This window comes from Sapajus apella, unplaced genomic scaffold (genome assembly GCF_009761245.1).
Source record: "Sapajus apella isolate SASKATOON/1434 unplaced genomic scaffold, GSC_monkey_1.0 scaffold15, whole genome shotgun sequence".
NCBI lineage: Eukaryota > Metazoa > Chordata > Mammalia > Primates > Cebidae > Sapajus > Sapajus apella.
Window position 1 is genome coordinate 4,477,918 of NW_022436955.1, and position 16,323 is coordinate 4,494,240.

At 36.4% G+C, this 16,323-nt stretch overlaps 1 non-coding gene across 1 annotated transcript; it reads left to right on the forward strand.

Moving 5' to 3' along the window:
• The first annotated feature begins 7,480 nt into the window (after positions 1–7,480).
• LOC116555878 lies at positions 7,481–7,587 on the forward strand. The gene has a single exon (XR_004270721.1). It is a non-coding gene; the product is annotated as a U6 spliceosomal RNA (small nuclear RNA).
• The last annotated feature ends 8,736 nt before the right edge of the window (positions 7,588–16,323 follow it).

Below are 16,323 nucleotides of genomic sequence, written 5' to 3' on the forward strand. Positions count from 1 at the left end.
TTTCGTCTTATATAATCTGAAATACTTTGCTTAATAGCACCATCTGACATGCATTGGTCAAATAATCTACTTACTTAATTGTTTATTACCTGTGTCTGCCCACAATAGTGAAAACTATGGTGGCAGCAATTTTTACTTTTTGTGTTTGTATATAATACTGCACTCTCTTCCTCCCACCTAGTTTTAGAACAGTACCCACCAAGAGGAGGTACACAATTAATATTTGTTTATTAAATTAAAACTGTCTCCAACTCACACTTATATTATTAGTAAAATGCAGCTGCTGAAATGTGTTTCATGACTTAATTGTTAATACAAAAAAAAGAAAAATTAGATGGGCATGGTGGAGGGTGCCTGTAATCCCAGCTACTGAGGAGGGTGAGGAGAATCACTTGAATCCTGAAGGCAGAGGTTGCAGTGAGGTGACATTGCACCATTGCACTCCAGCCTGGGCGACAGAGTAAGACTCCATCTCAAAAAAAAAAAAATGAGGAAAATTAAAATGTGTAACGAATATAGTGCCTTTTGTGTTCAATATTGAAAGATAACTATCCTGGATTTTTAAGTTTTTTTTTTTTTTTTTTTCCCAAATAAAATACCCAATGTCAGTGCTCTACTACAGGTACCACATAAGTTAGAGTAATTTTACAGGGAATTGAGATGGAGCGTAGAGCTGGGGATTTGATTTTGGAGGAAAGAACAGCATATGCTTATGTAGGCAATGCAACTGTTGGGTCTAATATTCTTTCCTGTGAGGATCCAAATATTCTATGTGTTGTCCAATATGGTAGCTGCTACCCACATGTGATGATAAAGCCCTTCAAATAACAGTAGTGCAACTAAGGAATTCATTTTTGTTGTTGTTGTTAATTATTAACATTTAAATTTAAACAGCCCTATGTGGTTGGTGGCTACACTATGACAGAGCATGTCTTGAGCAGTGATTTTCAAAATTGGGGTTAAGGGAAGACTTACCTGAAAGCACTCATTAAAATGCAAATTTTCAAGCCTTACTTCTGAAGTTCTTTTGCATTAGACCTGAAGGTAAAGTCTAGAACTCGGCAGTTTGAGGAATCCATTTTGGGTTCCTAAAGGGGGAGCTCCATGACCCACACTTTGGTCCTGTCTTTGTGCCAATTCCTGGAGGTCTCTTTCTGTCACTCTGTCTTTGCTCGTGAAGTGTCTCCCTATCTTTAAATTCCATTCACTTTAAGCCTTCTCTGTGGCTTTTCCCCATAGTCCAGAAATAAAATCTTATTTAGGAAGCAGAGCTGCTCCTTTTATCCCCTTTGATGTTGTTTTTTAAATTGTGTGGACTTATAATTCCATTATCGCTATCATCTCTAAATCTAATCCTTCTTATACTTTCAGAAAGTCAAAACCTTACTGTAAGTAGGATGGGAAATTCTGGTGTTTGCACAATTATCTCTAGGGTAAATTTAGTAATGCCCATTTTTCAAATATTTAAATACGTCTAAAGACCTTTCTGAAGAAGGGAGAATTTTACAAACCAAAGGGAAAACCAAGGGGACCTTTGCAAATCTTATGATAAAATTGGTAACCAAAAAACTCAGGGCCAAGAGCTTATCATTACTGTTTCCTTTTCTCCATGTATTGAGTTTCTGGAAGTCAAAGGCAAGATGGCAATGTTAAAAAATTGGTGATGATTAAGATTTATTGACCACCCCATATTCTAAGAAGAATTATATTTCTGAAACTTTGTGAGCATAAGGCTGTTTCTGTCCTTTCCCTGCTATAGTTTCAACAGCTGGGATGCATAGGTATATCAGTTCCTATGCTTTTGACTGAAAAAAAAAAAAAAAAAAAAAAAAAACCTGAAAAAGCATTAACATGGTTTACGTAACAAAGTTGCAAAGATGATTATTCACAAATTAAGAAATCTGGAGAGAAGCCCTTGCAGCATTGGCTCAATGGCTCAATGGCTCAATAATGCCAACAGCGTAGTAAGTGTTCCTGCATTTGGTTCTGTAATGTCCCACATATTTATTTTCAATTTTCAGTCTTGTAAACTTGTGACAAGATGGTGTCACAGATCCATACACATCATTCCCAAAGACACAATGGAAGAAGGTGGGATATTTTTTGGAGCTATCTCTTTATCAGGGAGGGAAATTTTTTCATACATGCCCTAAGCAGACATTTTTGCATAACTTATTGCCCAGAATTTTGATGCCTGGTGGCTCTTAGCGGCAAAAAAAAAAAGGCTTGGAAAGAAAGGATTCAACATTTTCAGTCTCTATGATAGGGATCAGTCTCTGCCAGAAAGAAAGGAAGGAAGATGAAGACAAATGTTAGGCAAACAATTTTTGCCAAAAGACAATATGGACCTGGTATGAGTGGATTAAAACTTCATAGACATTTAGAGGATGTTTATGAAAACATTTCCATCTTGGAAATTAGTATAGGAGACTTTCTACCCAGTGGATGTCATCTGGGAAATTCTTCCCTTTCTCAGAGTGTAGAGAAAATGAAACAATCACTAGACAAGAAGAATGAGCAAAAAGACAGAAAAACAGGCCTGAAGTTAAATAAAACAAGGCTCTAACATTTTGACCAGAACAGAGTTTGGGACTGGAGTATAGAATAAATTCTTTATAGCTTTCAGTCTTATATTGAGCTGCCATTGAATAAGATAAACAGCCTACCAGTGTGTGATGCAGAGAAACACAGCTTGAATCAAAGCAGGCAATGTTATTGCTTTCCAAGGCAGTGGTTTAACTAGGCTGAGAGTACTATATCTGGTATTTGTCACTATTTCTTACATGGGGTATAATTTCTCTTGAAGGACTATTGCACGGAGTCACTTAATGATACCAAGCTTCTAAGATTTAAGATGTAAAGGAAGAATGTTAAAAGTTGTGCATTTGTTCACTGGGAGGTAAAAGGGAGTTTAAATTCTTATTTAGCCTTTGCAATTTCCATCACTGGCAAAGACGATTTCTCACCCTCATTTTTTCTTTATATGGTGCCAGTCCATATTCTGCAGCTACCTCCCTCGTTCACCACTTTAACTGCCACAGTTTATGCTAGGGGCACAAGTAAAACAAGGAATCAGGGCTGCTCTATGAATCATTTGTCAAAGGGAGATTTAAGTGCATGTTCCTTACCTGCCTAGAGGAAAATACAATAAATGCATTTTGAGGCAGGGAGAGAAAGTTGTGTGTTCTTAATAACTGGCATATGTATTATGCCCTAAATAGGACATTGTATATTTGCAGGTTGACAACCAGAGCTAAATAGAATGATCAGCTTTGTCTACAGGCAAAATTACAACCAGGCCTATAAGTGTGTGTTTCATCAATAGAATTAGCATAATAAAGCAGACCTAGATTAATCTCCTGGCTCTGCTACTTGCTAACTGTCACAACTTATGAAAGGTACATAACCACTCTGAGCTTCAGTTTCCCCATTTGCAAACTGGGATAATAATAGTGCCCATTAATTTAGACTGCAGCAATATTAAATGAGATAATGTTTATAAATTGTTAGTTTAGGACTTGATATAGAGAAAGTATTTAATACATATTAGCTACAATGACGATGATGGTAATGCCAACAAGATCCAGGTAATTAGTAGATATCTAAACAACATTTTTCAGGTTAGAGAACTGAAATATTCATGAGTGTACGTATATAATAAATAAAATAGTAAAATACATTAAAAATACATTAGATGTGTAATTATTAAAAACTTCATTTGAAAGGCCAAAAAAACCCAACAATATTAGCCTTTATACAGCAGGACTAAATCCCTTCCTGTGTTTTAGCTTGCTTCATTGCCCCCCATAAGGAATGCTATACTAGTCATATAATAACGATTTAGCATTAGTAGTTAAGATAATGCACTATTGTCTCATGAATGCAGGTGGTCCACACCAATCTTAACATTAAGTAGGTTTTTGACCTTGGAAAAACTGTTTAAATTCTGTGACTACTATTTTCCTTTGTAAACCAGGAACAATTACAGTAGCTATTCCACAGCATTGCTTTTAAGGATTACATAAACTTTTTGTGAAAAGCAACTTAGAATAATTCATCACATACAGTAAATATCCAATGAAATTCTATATTATTACAGGAGGAAAGAAAGAAATTCTGTCAATTATCAAAGGAGAAAAAGAATGGACCCCAACATATTGTAGCTTGGAATAGACATTCAACTCAAATCAGCTGGAAATAAAACATAATATTATTCTGCATTTATTATTATTTGGTGCCAAGAATAATAGTGACATATAAAGTGAAGACATTTTTTTTTTCTCTGAAGATGTGCAGATCAGAACATTTCAGGAAGAAGGAAGCTCAAAGGAAAGAAAAGGGAACTTCCTTCTCAAGCTTAGAGGACAGAACTGATTCTTACATGACACAATTATTGAGGTCTGACACTTTTTAAGTACAGAAATTGTTCGGTAAAGCTTTACTATCTCATTTTTAAGACAGATTGTGAATGTTCAATAGCCACATGAAACTACTAACATTTTTATTGGAGAGTAGAGGTATATAAAATTGCAGAAAGTCTATGGTGCTGCTGTATCCTCCTCTCACCGTCAGAGGCACACAGTTCTACCATCCATATCTACTGTATTATTGTTTTTTTGTTTTTGTTTTTGTTTTTTTTTGTTTTTTTTTTTTTGAGACGGAGTTTCGCTCTTGTTACCCAGGCTGGAGTGCAATGGCGCGATCTCGGCTCACCGACCTCCGCCTCCTGGGTTCAGGCAATTCTCCTGCCTCAGCCTCCTGAGTAGCTGGGATTACAGGCACGCACCACCATGCCCAGCTAATTTTTTGTATTTTTAGTAGAGACGGGGTTTCACCACGTTGACCAGGATGGTCTCGATCTCTTGACCTCGTGATCCGCCCGCCTCGGCCTCCCAAAGTGCTGGGATTACAGGCGTGAGCCACCGCGCCCGGCCCGTATTATTGTTACTTTTTATTTTTGTGGGTACATAGTAGGTGTACATATTTATGGGATACATGAGATAGTTCTGTACAGGCATGCAATGTGTAATAATCACATCTTGTAAAATGAGATAGCCGTACCCTCAAACATTTATCTTTTGTGTTACAAACCATCCAATTATACTTTTTTATTTATTTTAAAATGTACGATTAAATTATCAATTATAGTCCCCCGTTGTACTATAAAATTCTAGATCTTTTTCAATGATTCAGACTATGTTTTTGTACCCATTAACCATCCTCACCTCTCCCCTACCTCCCACCACTAGCTAGCATTCCTAGCCTCTGGTAACCATCCTTCTACTCTCTATCTCCATGTATTCAGTTGTTTTGATTTTTATGTCCCAAACACAAGTGAGAACATGCAATGTTTGAATTTCTGTGTCTGGTTTATTTTACTTAACATAAAGACTTCCAGTTCCATCCACACTGTTGCAAATGACAGGATCTCATTCTTTTTTATTGCTGAACAGTGCTTCATTGTGTATAAGTATCCCATTTTCTTTACCCATTCATCTGTTGATGGACACTTAGGTTGCTTTCAAATCTCAGCTATTGTGAACAGTGCTGCAACAAGCAAGGAAGAACAAATATCTCTTGGAAATACTGATTTCTCTACTTTTGAGTTTATACCCAATACTTGGATTGCTGGATCATGCAGTAGCTCTATTTTTCATTTTCTTTTTGGAAACTCCAAACTGTTCTCCATAGTGATTGGACTAATTTACATTCCCACCAACAGTGTAAGAGGGTTCCCTTTCTCCACATCCTCACCAGCATTTGTTATTGCCTGTCTTTTGGATATAAGCCATTTTAACTAGGGTGAGATAATGTCTTATTGCAGTTTTGATTTGCATGTCTGCGATGATCAGCAATGTTGGGTACCTTTTAATAAGCCTCTTTGCCATTTGTGTGTCTTTGTTTGAGAAAAGCCAAAAGTTTCCAAATATTTTGCCTATTTGTTGATCATATTATTTGTTGTTCATATAACTAGATTATTTTTCCCTAGGGAGTTGTTTGAGCCTCTTACATATTCTGGTTATTAATATCCTGCAGATGGATATTGCAAATATTTTCTCCGATTCTGTGGGTTGCCCCTTCGCTTTGTTGATTCTATTATTTGCTATGCAGAAACTTTTCAACTTGGTATGATCCCATTTGTCCATCTTTGCTTGAGTTATCTGTGCTTGTGGAGATCGCTCAAGAAATTTTTGCCCAGAACAATGTACTGAAGACTTTCCCCAATTTTTTCTTGTAGAAGTTTCATAGTTTGAGATCTCAGATTTAAGTCTTTAATCCATTTTTATTTCATTTTTATACATGTTGAGAGATAGAGGTCTAGTTTCATTCTTCTGCATGTGGATATCTAGTTTTCCCAGCACCGTTTGTTGAAGAGACATTTTCGCCAGTGTATGTTTTTGGCATTTTTGTTTATGGTATCTGAGTTTGCTGTAGATGTGTGAGTTTGTTTCAGTGTTGTCTATTCTGTTCATTGGTGTATGTGTCTGTTTTTATGACAATACTGTGCTGTTTTGCTTCCTACAGCTTCGTAGTATAATTTGAAGCAAAGTAATGTGATTCCTCCAGTTTTGTTCTTTCTGCCAAGGATAGCTTTGGATATTCTGTGTCTTTTGTGGTTCCATGTAAATTTTAGAATTGTTTTTTTTTCTATTTATGTGAAAAAATATCATTAGTATCTTGATAGGAATTGCATTGAATCTGTAGATTGCTTTGGGTAACATGGTCATTTTAACAATATCGATTTTTCCAATCCATAAACGTGAAACATATTTTCATATTTTTATGTTCTTCTCAATTTCTTTCATCAGCATTTTATAGTTTTACTTGTAGAGCTCTTCAACTTCTTTGATTAATTCTTAGGTATTTAATTTTATTTGTTGCTGTTGTAATTGGTATTACCTTTTTATTTCTTTTTATAATTCTTCACTCTTGGCATATAGAAATGCAACTGATTTTTATATGTTGATCTTGTATCCTGCGACTTTACTAAATTTGTTTCTCAGTTCTAATTTTTTTGCTAGAATCTTTAGGTTTTTCCAAATATAAGATCATATCATCTACAAATAAGGATAATTTGACTTATTCCTTTCCAATATATTAATGCTCTATATTTTTTTCTCTTGTCTGATTGCTCCAGGTAAGACTTCCAGTACTATGTGAAATAACAGTGGTGAAAGTGGGCGTCCTTGTTATGTTCCGGATCTTAGAAGAAAGGCTTTCAGTTTTCCCCATTCAGCATGATACTAGCTGTGGATCTATTGTATAAGGTTTTTATTATGAAGAGATATTTAATTTTATAATATGCCTTTTTAGCATCACTTGAAATGATGATATGGTTTTTGTGAACAATCTAAAAAAGAAATTTAAAAAGTAATCCCATTTATAATAGCCAGACATAAAATTTGTTTTCCGGTGGTCTTGTGGTCTTCTCTTCCTTCTTTTCTTCTTTACTGTCTTCCTTTTAGTAAAAGTGACCATCGTGCTCGTTTTGGCAGCACATATACTAAAATTGGAACGATACAGAGAAGATTAGCATGGCCCCTGCGCAAGGATGACACGCAAATTCATGAAGCGTTCCATATTTAAAAAAAAAAAAAAGTGACCATATCTGATTGTATGATTTAATTTATTTGTTTCCTTTTTTGTGTATGTATTTATTGTGTTATTCAATTTGAGGTTACTGTGAGGCATGTAAATACTATCTTATAACCTATTATTTTAAACTAATGACAATTTAACACTGATTGCATAAACAAACACATAAAAACAAAATTAATGCAAACTCTACAGTTTAACTACATTTTCCTACTTTTTAACTTTTTGTTGTTTCTCTTCAGCCTTATTACACTGTGTCTTGGAAAGTCAGTGTAGTTATTATTTCTTATTGGTTCACTTTTAGTCTTTCTACTTAAGGGTAGTTTACAACCTGCGATTAAAGTGGAATAATACCCTATATTTTTCCATTTACTTACTACTACTAGTGAGTTTTGTACCTTCAGAGGATTTCCTACTGCTAGTAACATCTTTTTTCTTCCAGATTGAATCACTCCCGTCAGCATTTCTTCTAGGAGAGGCCTGGTGTTCGTAAAATTCATGAGCTTTTATTTGTCTAAGAAAGTGTTTATTTCACCTTTATGTTTGATGGATATTTTCACTGCGTATACTATTTTAGGATAAAAGTTTTTCCTTTAGCACGTTTAATATGGCACACCACTCTCTCCTTTGCCACTGAAAAGTCTGCTGCTAGAAGAGTATTGGAGCTCCATTGTATGTCACTTCTTTCATTTCACTTGCTGCTTTTAGGATCCTTTCTTTATCCTTGACCTTTGGGAGTTTGATTATTAAATGCCTTGAGGTAGTCTTCTTCGGGTGAAATCTGCTTAGTGTTCTATACTGTTCTTGTACTTCAATGTCGATATCTTTCTCTAAGTTTAGCAAGTTCTCTGATGTTATTCCTTTGAATAAACTTTCTAACCCTATACCTTTCTCTGTCTCCTCTTTAAGGCCAATAACTGTTTGATCTACACTTTTGAGGCTCTTTTCCACATCCTGTAGATGTGCTTTCCTGTTTTTTTATTTCTTGTTCTTTTGTTTCCACTGACTGTATTTTCAAATAACCTATCTTTAAGCTCACTCATTTTTTCTTCTGCTTGATCAACTCTGATAACTCTGATGTGTTCTTCAGTAGGTCAATTGCATTTTTCAACTTGAGAATTTCTGCTTAATTATTTTAAATTATTTTAACCTCTTTGTTTAAAATAATTTATCTAACAGAAAAAATTTATCTAACAGAATTCTGAATTTTCTCTCTGTGTTACCTTGATTTTCTCTGTTTCCTCAAAACAGCTATTTTGAATGCTCTGTCTGAAAGGTCACATGTTGTCTATTTCTCCATATCGGTCCCTGGAGGCTTATTTAGTTCACTAAGCAAGATCATGTTTTCCTGGGTGTTGATACTTGTATATGTTCTTTGCTGTCTTAGCATTGAAGAGTAGGTATTGATTACAATCTTCACAGTCTGTGTTTGTTTATGTCTTACCTTCTTGACAAAGATTTCCAGGTATTTGAAGAGACTTGGGTTTTTGCAGACTCATAGATATACTGCCTTGGTGGTCTTGAATAAGATCTGGTTTACTAGGCAGAGATTTCTTGTTATTTTCACATGCTTTTTCCCAAACAAAGGAATTCTCTCTTTGTGCTGAACCTCCTGGAATTGGGGGTGTGATATTGCAAGTACTCTTGTTTCCATGACTACAGGAACTCTGCTGGGTCAGAACAAAAGCCAGGACAGCACTGGGTTTTTCCCAAGGCCCACTGCACTGTAACTGCTACCTGGTCACCATTGATGTTCCCTCAAGCCTGTAAGGCTCTATAATCGACAGGTGATGAAACCAACAAGGTTTGCGTCCTTCCCTTCCATGTAGCAAGTTGCCCTGGGCAGTCTAGAGATGCTGTTTGGGAGCCAGAAATTTGAATGAATAATTTTAGAATCTTACCTGATGTTTGATTCATTTCAGCTATGCTGGCACTCTAACCACAATATAAAGTCCTTCCCACTTTTCCCTCCCTTTTTTATAGTTACAGGGCACTACCACCACCAGCTCACAAGAGTATTCTTCCAGACCATCACTAATATTCACTTAAATCCCAAAGACTCTTCCATCAGTCTGTGGTGAGTGCTGCCTGGCCTGGGAGTCACTCTTCAGGACAGTGAGCTCGACTCTGTCCCAGGGCAGGTCCAGACATGCTGTCCAAGAGCTTAGGCCTGGATTCGAGGACCCTAAGTGCCTGCTTGTTACTTTACCCCACTGTGGATGAGCTGGTACCTAAGATGCAAGAGAAAGTCCCTTTAACTTTTCCCTTTGCTTTTTCAAACAGAAGAAGTCATTCATTGTAGCCACCACAACTGGGAATATGCTGGGTCACATCTGAATTCAGCACATTTTAGAACCCAAGGCCCATAGCATACTACCTGAGCTTTGCTGTTGGTTATTCATGGCCCAAGGGCCCTTTGGCTGGCAGGTGATGAATCCTTCCAGGACTGGGTCCTCCCCTTTAAGGTTCCGTTTTGCCCCAGTGTGTGTCTAGAAATATCATTTGGGAGCTAGGTCTTGGAATGGTAATTTTATAACTGCCTGGTGCTCTATTCTACTCTGGCTAAGCAGGTATTCAAGATCCAAGGCAAAGTCCTCTTTATGCTTTGCTCTTCACCCATTAAGCAGAAGGATGGAGACACTTTCATTACTGCAAGCTGCACTGCCTGCAGTTGGTGGTGAGATGGCACAAGCACTCCTTTAGCCAGCGTACCTGCTGTCTCCCTAGTTCACATGCCACTCTGTTCTTCTGACTCTGAGCCCAGCCTAACAGTAGGAGTTGCCTAGGAACTGCAGTCTTTGTGTCCTAGACTGCCTTTCAAACTTACCTAGAACCCCAGAGTGCTTTGGTTCATGGTTTCAAGGCTTGTGAAGAAACTTGAGTTTCAACAGTTGAAATGGGTGACTCCTCTTTAGTTGGGACCAATTATGGGAAGTGGCTGAGCCCAGCATGGTGTTGCTTTCTGCTATGAGAGGGCAGCACTTAGTTTAATGTGATGTTTCCCTATCACTGCACTCTCCATCCCCAGAATTCACAGACTCTACCTGCTACACCGTGCTGCCAGTAGATGGGGAAGGGTGGCACTGGCAAATTAAGACGGTCTCTCCTGCTCTCCATGCCTCTTTCCAGGGTACAAAGTTAAAATGAGGTACTGTGATTTCTCACCTGATTTTTAGTTTTTCTGACGGTGCTTTTCTGTGTGCAAATAATTGTTAAAGTTTGGCATTCCTGAGAAGGGCATAAACGACATGAGCTTCCATTCCACCTTTTTGCTCTGCCCTCTCTCCTACTGTATTCTTGCCTGATCTTTAATCTACAGAAAATTTCTGTTCATATTTAACGTAAGACAAATTAACACAGAGGACTCAACCTAATGTCCTCTTACATGGAAGTTTTGAATTTGGGAACTGTTCCTAATGGTGGGTTTTTATATTTTTTACTCTCACGGAATTTTTTGGTCTCACACACTTGTACTCTGGAGGATCCCATTACTGGCTCTCCCTTTCACGCAATAATTTGAGCTGTAGATCCAGCAGAAGTCAGTTCCCTCTGATATCTGCCTCATTTCATAATCATATTCGTAATCTATTCACATATTGCACAATCAACACACATCTCTCCAGGAAGCAATTTTTTAAACTGAAAATCATATTTCACCTCCCTGATAACCACTGCAGCCTAAAACTCTTAAATGGCTTCCTATTTTTTCTTAGAATATGGCCAAAAACATCTAACATATATTGAAACTTTTTCTTTGAGTCTGATGTTCTTCCATTTGGTTGCAGAGGTTACTTTCTTAATCCTTAAAACAACCCTGTGAGGCAATTATTATTGTCACCTGCCCTCACTGTGACACTTGGTATAGATGAGAAAACAGAGGCAGGGAGAGGTGACATAATGCTCTCAAGATCATACAGCCAATAAATGATACAGCTTGTATTGAAAACTAAGTAGACTGAGACCAGTAATAAGTAGTGATTATTATATTTGGATTGCCTCACTTTGCAACTAGACTATGTCAGCCCCTATATTGATGCCCTTGAGGGAATAGCCTTAGAAGAGATGGAAATTTAGATTCCTGCAGCTAACCAGTTAGGAGGAGAGACTAAACTAGAGTACACACATCTCATCTTATTGTTCTCTTTCCTGTGCCATCCTGTTATTTAGCCTGTGTAGGCATTACATTATAAAAGGGTATTATAAGCAGGAGAATCATACAAAAAGTATTTATTTACAACCGGTTATGTAACATGCTCCCTTCTGGACACTAAGGAAAAGTTTCAAACCTTACAAATTACGGACCTAAGTATTATAATGAAATGACAAGTAATGGAATTCCAGTTAATCATACTCTCATTTGAATGAGAGACCTTCTTATACATAGCTGCATTTTGCATAAGCAAAAATTTCATTCTATCACAAATCCCGTGGCATGAAGCCCATTTTCTTTTAAATGTTATTTGTTCAGATTGCAGCAGTCTGGCCTCATACAGGCAAGCATAATGCCTCCATTAACTATTGTGCCCAAAGTTTCATAGTTGTGGCATAACAAGCTTTGGAATTTATAGAACAATTATAGAATTATAGAACAATCAAGGCTTTATAGAATGTCATAACTGCTAGCTTCAACACCACAGGTAGGATTTTAGGAAATGCTCATGCTACTATTGCAAATGCTTTTAAGGGTATTTTGTTGTTTTTTCGTTTGGTTGGTTGTTTGATTTTCTCCATTTTTGAGCAAAGTTTGCTCCCTTTTTTTTCCATTTATGTATAACATTGACAACTATCTAAACATCTTTGCATCTATAAAAGTGTTTAGGACATGCCAGTGTCTTAAACAAATGTACATCATGCAATCCTCATAATAATCCTCAACTGTAAGATGAAAAGATTGAGGCTCAGCATGATGAAATAACTTGCTCAAGGTAAAACAACAAATAATGCAACAAACTATTGAATCCTATTTTGTGGACATGCAGCTTATGTTTCCAAAACAATTCTGTTCTTGCCTCTTCAGCCAGGCTCTCGCTTTCCAAAGTATTTTATTGGAGCTCTGTGGGACAATAAAACTAATACCCAGAATGTTGGTATTTGGGTGTCATGAAGATTATGTCTTTTAGCTCCCTCCATCCACTGTAAATTAATCATTATAATTTTTGCATAGCCCTTGGAGAATAAAATGAGATTCCTGATGGTAGGGTGAAAAGTTCAAGTCCAGTTTTCAGGGTCCCATTCTTCTTTTGTTGATGGGGAATGAAGGGTACTCTCACTCATTTTTTTCCCTTTGACTAACAACTTTCTGTTTATACATCATTCTTTACTGTTCTCTCCTACCAGTACTATCTCTTCTTCATTCTCATTTTCTTTCCGACACTTATTGATGTGATACAGAAAAAAGTCACAAGATGTCTGTTTCAGATCAAATACTAGCCCTGCCATTTAATGGAATTCAATAGAGTTATGCAGCATTTCAACCTTGAATCTGTTTCCTCACCTGTAACATTCAATAGGTATTCTCAAAGATCCTTTTCAGAACTTTTATTTTATAATGTTGATGATATTTCTTTCAGATACTCTAGGCATTTATAAAATTTTATTCTATAGATCCTGTCCTGATGTTCTCACATTTCCCGACTGCTGTACCTAACCTTAATTTCCTAATCTTTTATCTACCAATGGCAAGTCATTAAGTATTTGAAATGGAAATACACATCTTGTTTTATTGCATTTCAGTTCTCCATCTGGCTTTTGCAATTGGAATTCAGTGGCAAATGTGATTTTGAGCTTTGGGGGGCTATATGTGAGTAAGAAATACTGATGCTATCAGCCCTCGTGTCTATACACTCTGAACGTTGTAGTCTATATCATTTGCTGAGAAACAGATGGGAAAGCAAATAATTCTGAAATGCCCCCAACATGAGGTAGAGAGAGAAGGAGAAAGAAAAAGAGAAAGAGAACCACGCAAGGCATTTGTACAACTGCTAATTCAAAAAATATATATTCATATGGACAAAGTCTTTGCCTTTTGAGGAAAGCACAGAGTTGCATTATATAATAGAGTATTCGATAACTCTAGAAATCACTGGGGGAAAACACTCGTTTAAAGTTAAGGAATGAAGGGGAAGATTAGAAGGATTGCAGTGGAAGGTATCAGAAAATGCTTTTTCTTTTAATTACTCTGGTGACCCAAATTAAAATTCCATAGACATTGGTTCTCTTTCACCATTTAAGTCTGGGAAGTCCTTTCTAGGGCAACAGAACAAACCTAAAGTTGGTCACTGAGGTAGAAATCTCCAAAAAGTCAAAGTATAAAATGGAAAGAGACATGGAACACTTGCTTTGTCACAGGCCAACACAGCTATATGGTAAGAGACAATCTAAAAATTGCATTTAGTTGCAACAATAATTTTTGTTTTAATTTTTGTTTTGGTGTACTCTTGCTGTTTAATCAACTATCCTCAAATTAGGTATCACAAAACAATTATTTATTATAATTCCTGGGTTTGTTGGTTAGGTGTGGTTTGCTGATCTAGTATGGACTTGATTGGGCATCTGTGTGGTGAGCTGTGGGGTCGGCTGGGCCCAGCTCCCCACTGCATAATGGATGAAGATTTGTTCCATATTTTAGGACTTCCATGGAACATCAGGCTAGCCAGAGCAAGTTCTTATTCTAGAAATGTCAATAGCATAAGGAAAAAAAAGTAAGGTGAAATATGTAAAACATCTTGAGGATTTGAGGTCTAGCCTTATACATTATATAAAAGCACTTCCACCCATATCCCATCAGCCAAAGTAATCGCAAGATTTTCCAGTTATCTATAGCTATGAAAAAAAAAAAATAGTGTTTAAACAACAACAACTATTTTACTGTCGTCTCATATTCTGTTGTCTAGGCATTTAGGGGAGACATAGTATGGATATATCTTCTCTACTCTGTGATATCTGGTCTTCACCTGAGATGACTCAAAAGACTTGAATAGTTGGATAGGGGATTTCCTTTCAAGATGACCTATTTACTCATATGCCCACTGAGTTGATCTGGCTATAGCACAGACTCAGCTAGAAATGCTGAACAGAGTATCTAAACATGGCCTTTCTGACCTCAGCGTTGATAAGTTTCTCACATGATGACTCAGGGTTCTTTAAACAAGTGTTTTAGGAAACCAGACAGGATCTGCATGGCATCTACCAACTTAATCTCAGAAGCTACCCAATGTATCTTACGTTATTTTTATTAGTTCCCAGCTAATCATGAAGACCAACTGAGATTCTGGGGGAAAAGTATTAACTCCCTGTTGTAGAGGACAGTTTCAGAGATTTGTGGTTCATTTAAACCATTATACATGGCTAAGCCCAAACTCAAGTTTCAGAGTGTGTTCTTTCCCCAGTGAAAATAATTGCAAAGCAATTTAGCATAAACCATGGTCACAGGGAATTGAGAAGAACTAGATAACAAATTAATAGCCATAAGGAATAGGTGAAAACATTTTAGTGACCATAGAGATTTTACCCAGGTGACTGATTTTTTCAGATGTGGGCAATATGGAAAAGACAAATGGTTCTCAAGGAAGAGGACACCTTGAGGTCACTTCGTGGATTCAAGATTTTATACCATAAACACTTGCGATTAAGTTCAGGTAGCTGCATTGGTAGGTAAGATGCCCGAGACATAAGAAGACAAGTCGTAATAATTAACCCCAAATTATGTGATTGGCACCATCAGGTACCAGATCTGAAGGAACAAGACTAAATATTTTATTTCCCTGTACAATTGAACTGATACTACAGCTCTTCTAACTCAATATGCTTGAGCTCTGAAGCTGGAAATTCTGGATCAGCAAATGGGAAGGAAATAGCAAGGAAAACATGGAAATAGGGGGATCAAGACTCTCTCATAAATAGGATATTTCTAGACATACTTTTAACAATATTTTTGAGATAAATAAAATTTTACTTGTTAAATTTAGTGTTATTGATCAGAATTATCTTGCACTAGAATAGTTTTTTATAAAATATCTCTACGAATATTCCAGAAACTACTAAAACTTGTTTTATTGTCAAAGGCATACACTATAAAAAAGTAAAAGCTGAACATTTTCAGTGATATTTTTATCTCCTTTGAAAATAACAGAACTAATTTATTGATTGAATCATATGAGCATTTTTTCCACAAATAAACACTTTTTATTTATTTATTTATTTATTACGAAAGAGTACTTTATGTCAGATTTACTAGTACTAACAGCAAAACTGTGGAGTCTTAACAGGGGACAGAAATTCTAAACTTCCAGATGTAAAATCTTAAAAGTGCCAAGAATCACAGTCTAAAATAAGAGTGTTTTCAAGGTTTCCTTGCCAAAACTCTAGGATATGACAATTTTACTCAGGAGTCACTATTATTATTATCATTTTTTAAATTATTAACGCAAGCTGGGCAGGCCTGGACAGAAGATTAGCTTGTAATCAGCTTTTGGTTAGAATTTTCAAAACAAATACCATGAATAGTTAATGAACATCAAGGTACATCTGTTTAATAATAATAACCTCAGTTCCACATTAATTATTTAAAAATCTCTAGTATCCTTATAAGATTTCTGGAGATACAGCTTTATATGTTAGATTGATCTCAGGGACTTTGAGAAAGTTTTTCCTTTGACATCAAGATTTTGATTCTCTGAGGCACAGAGAAATAAAACACATCATTTTTTCCTGAGCCTAGAGTTATGG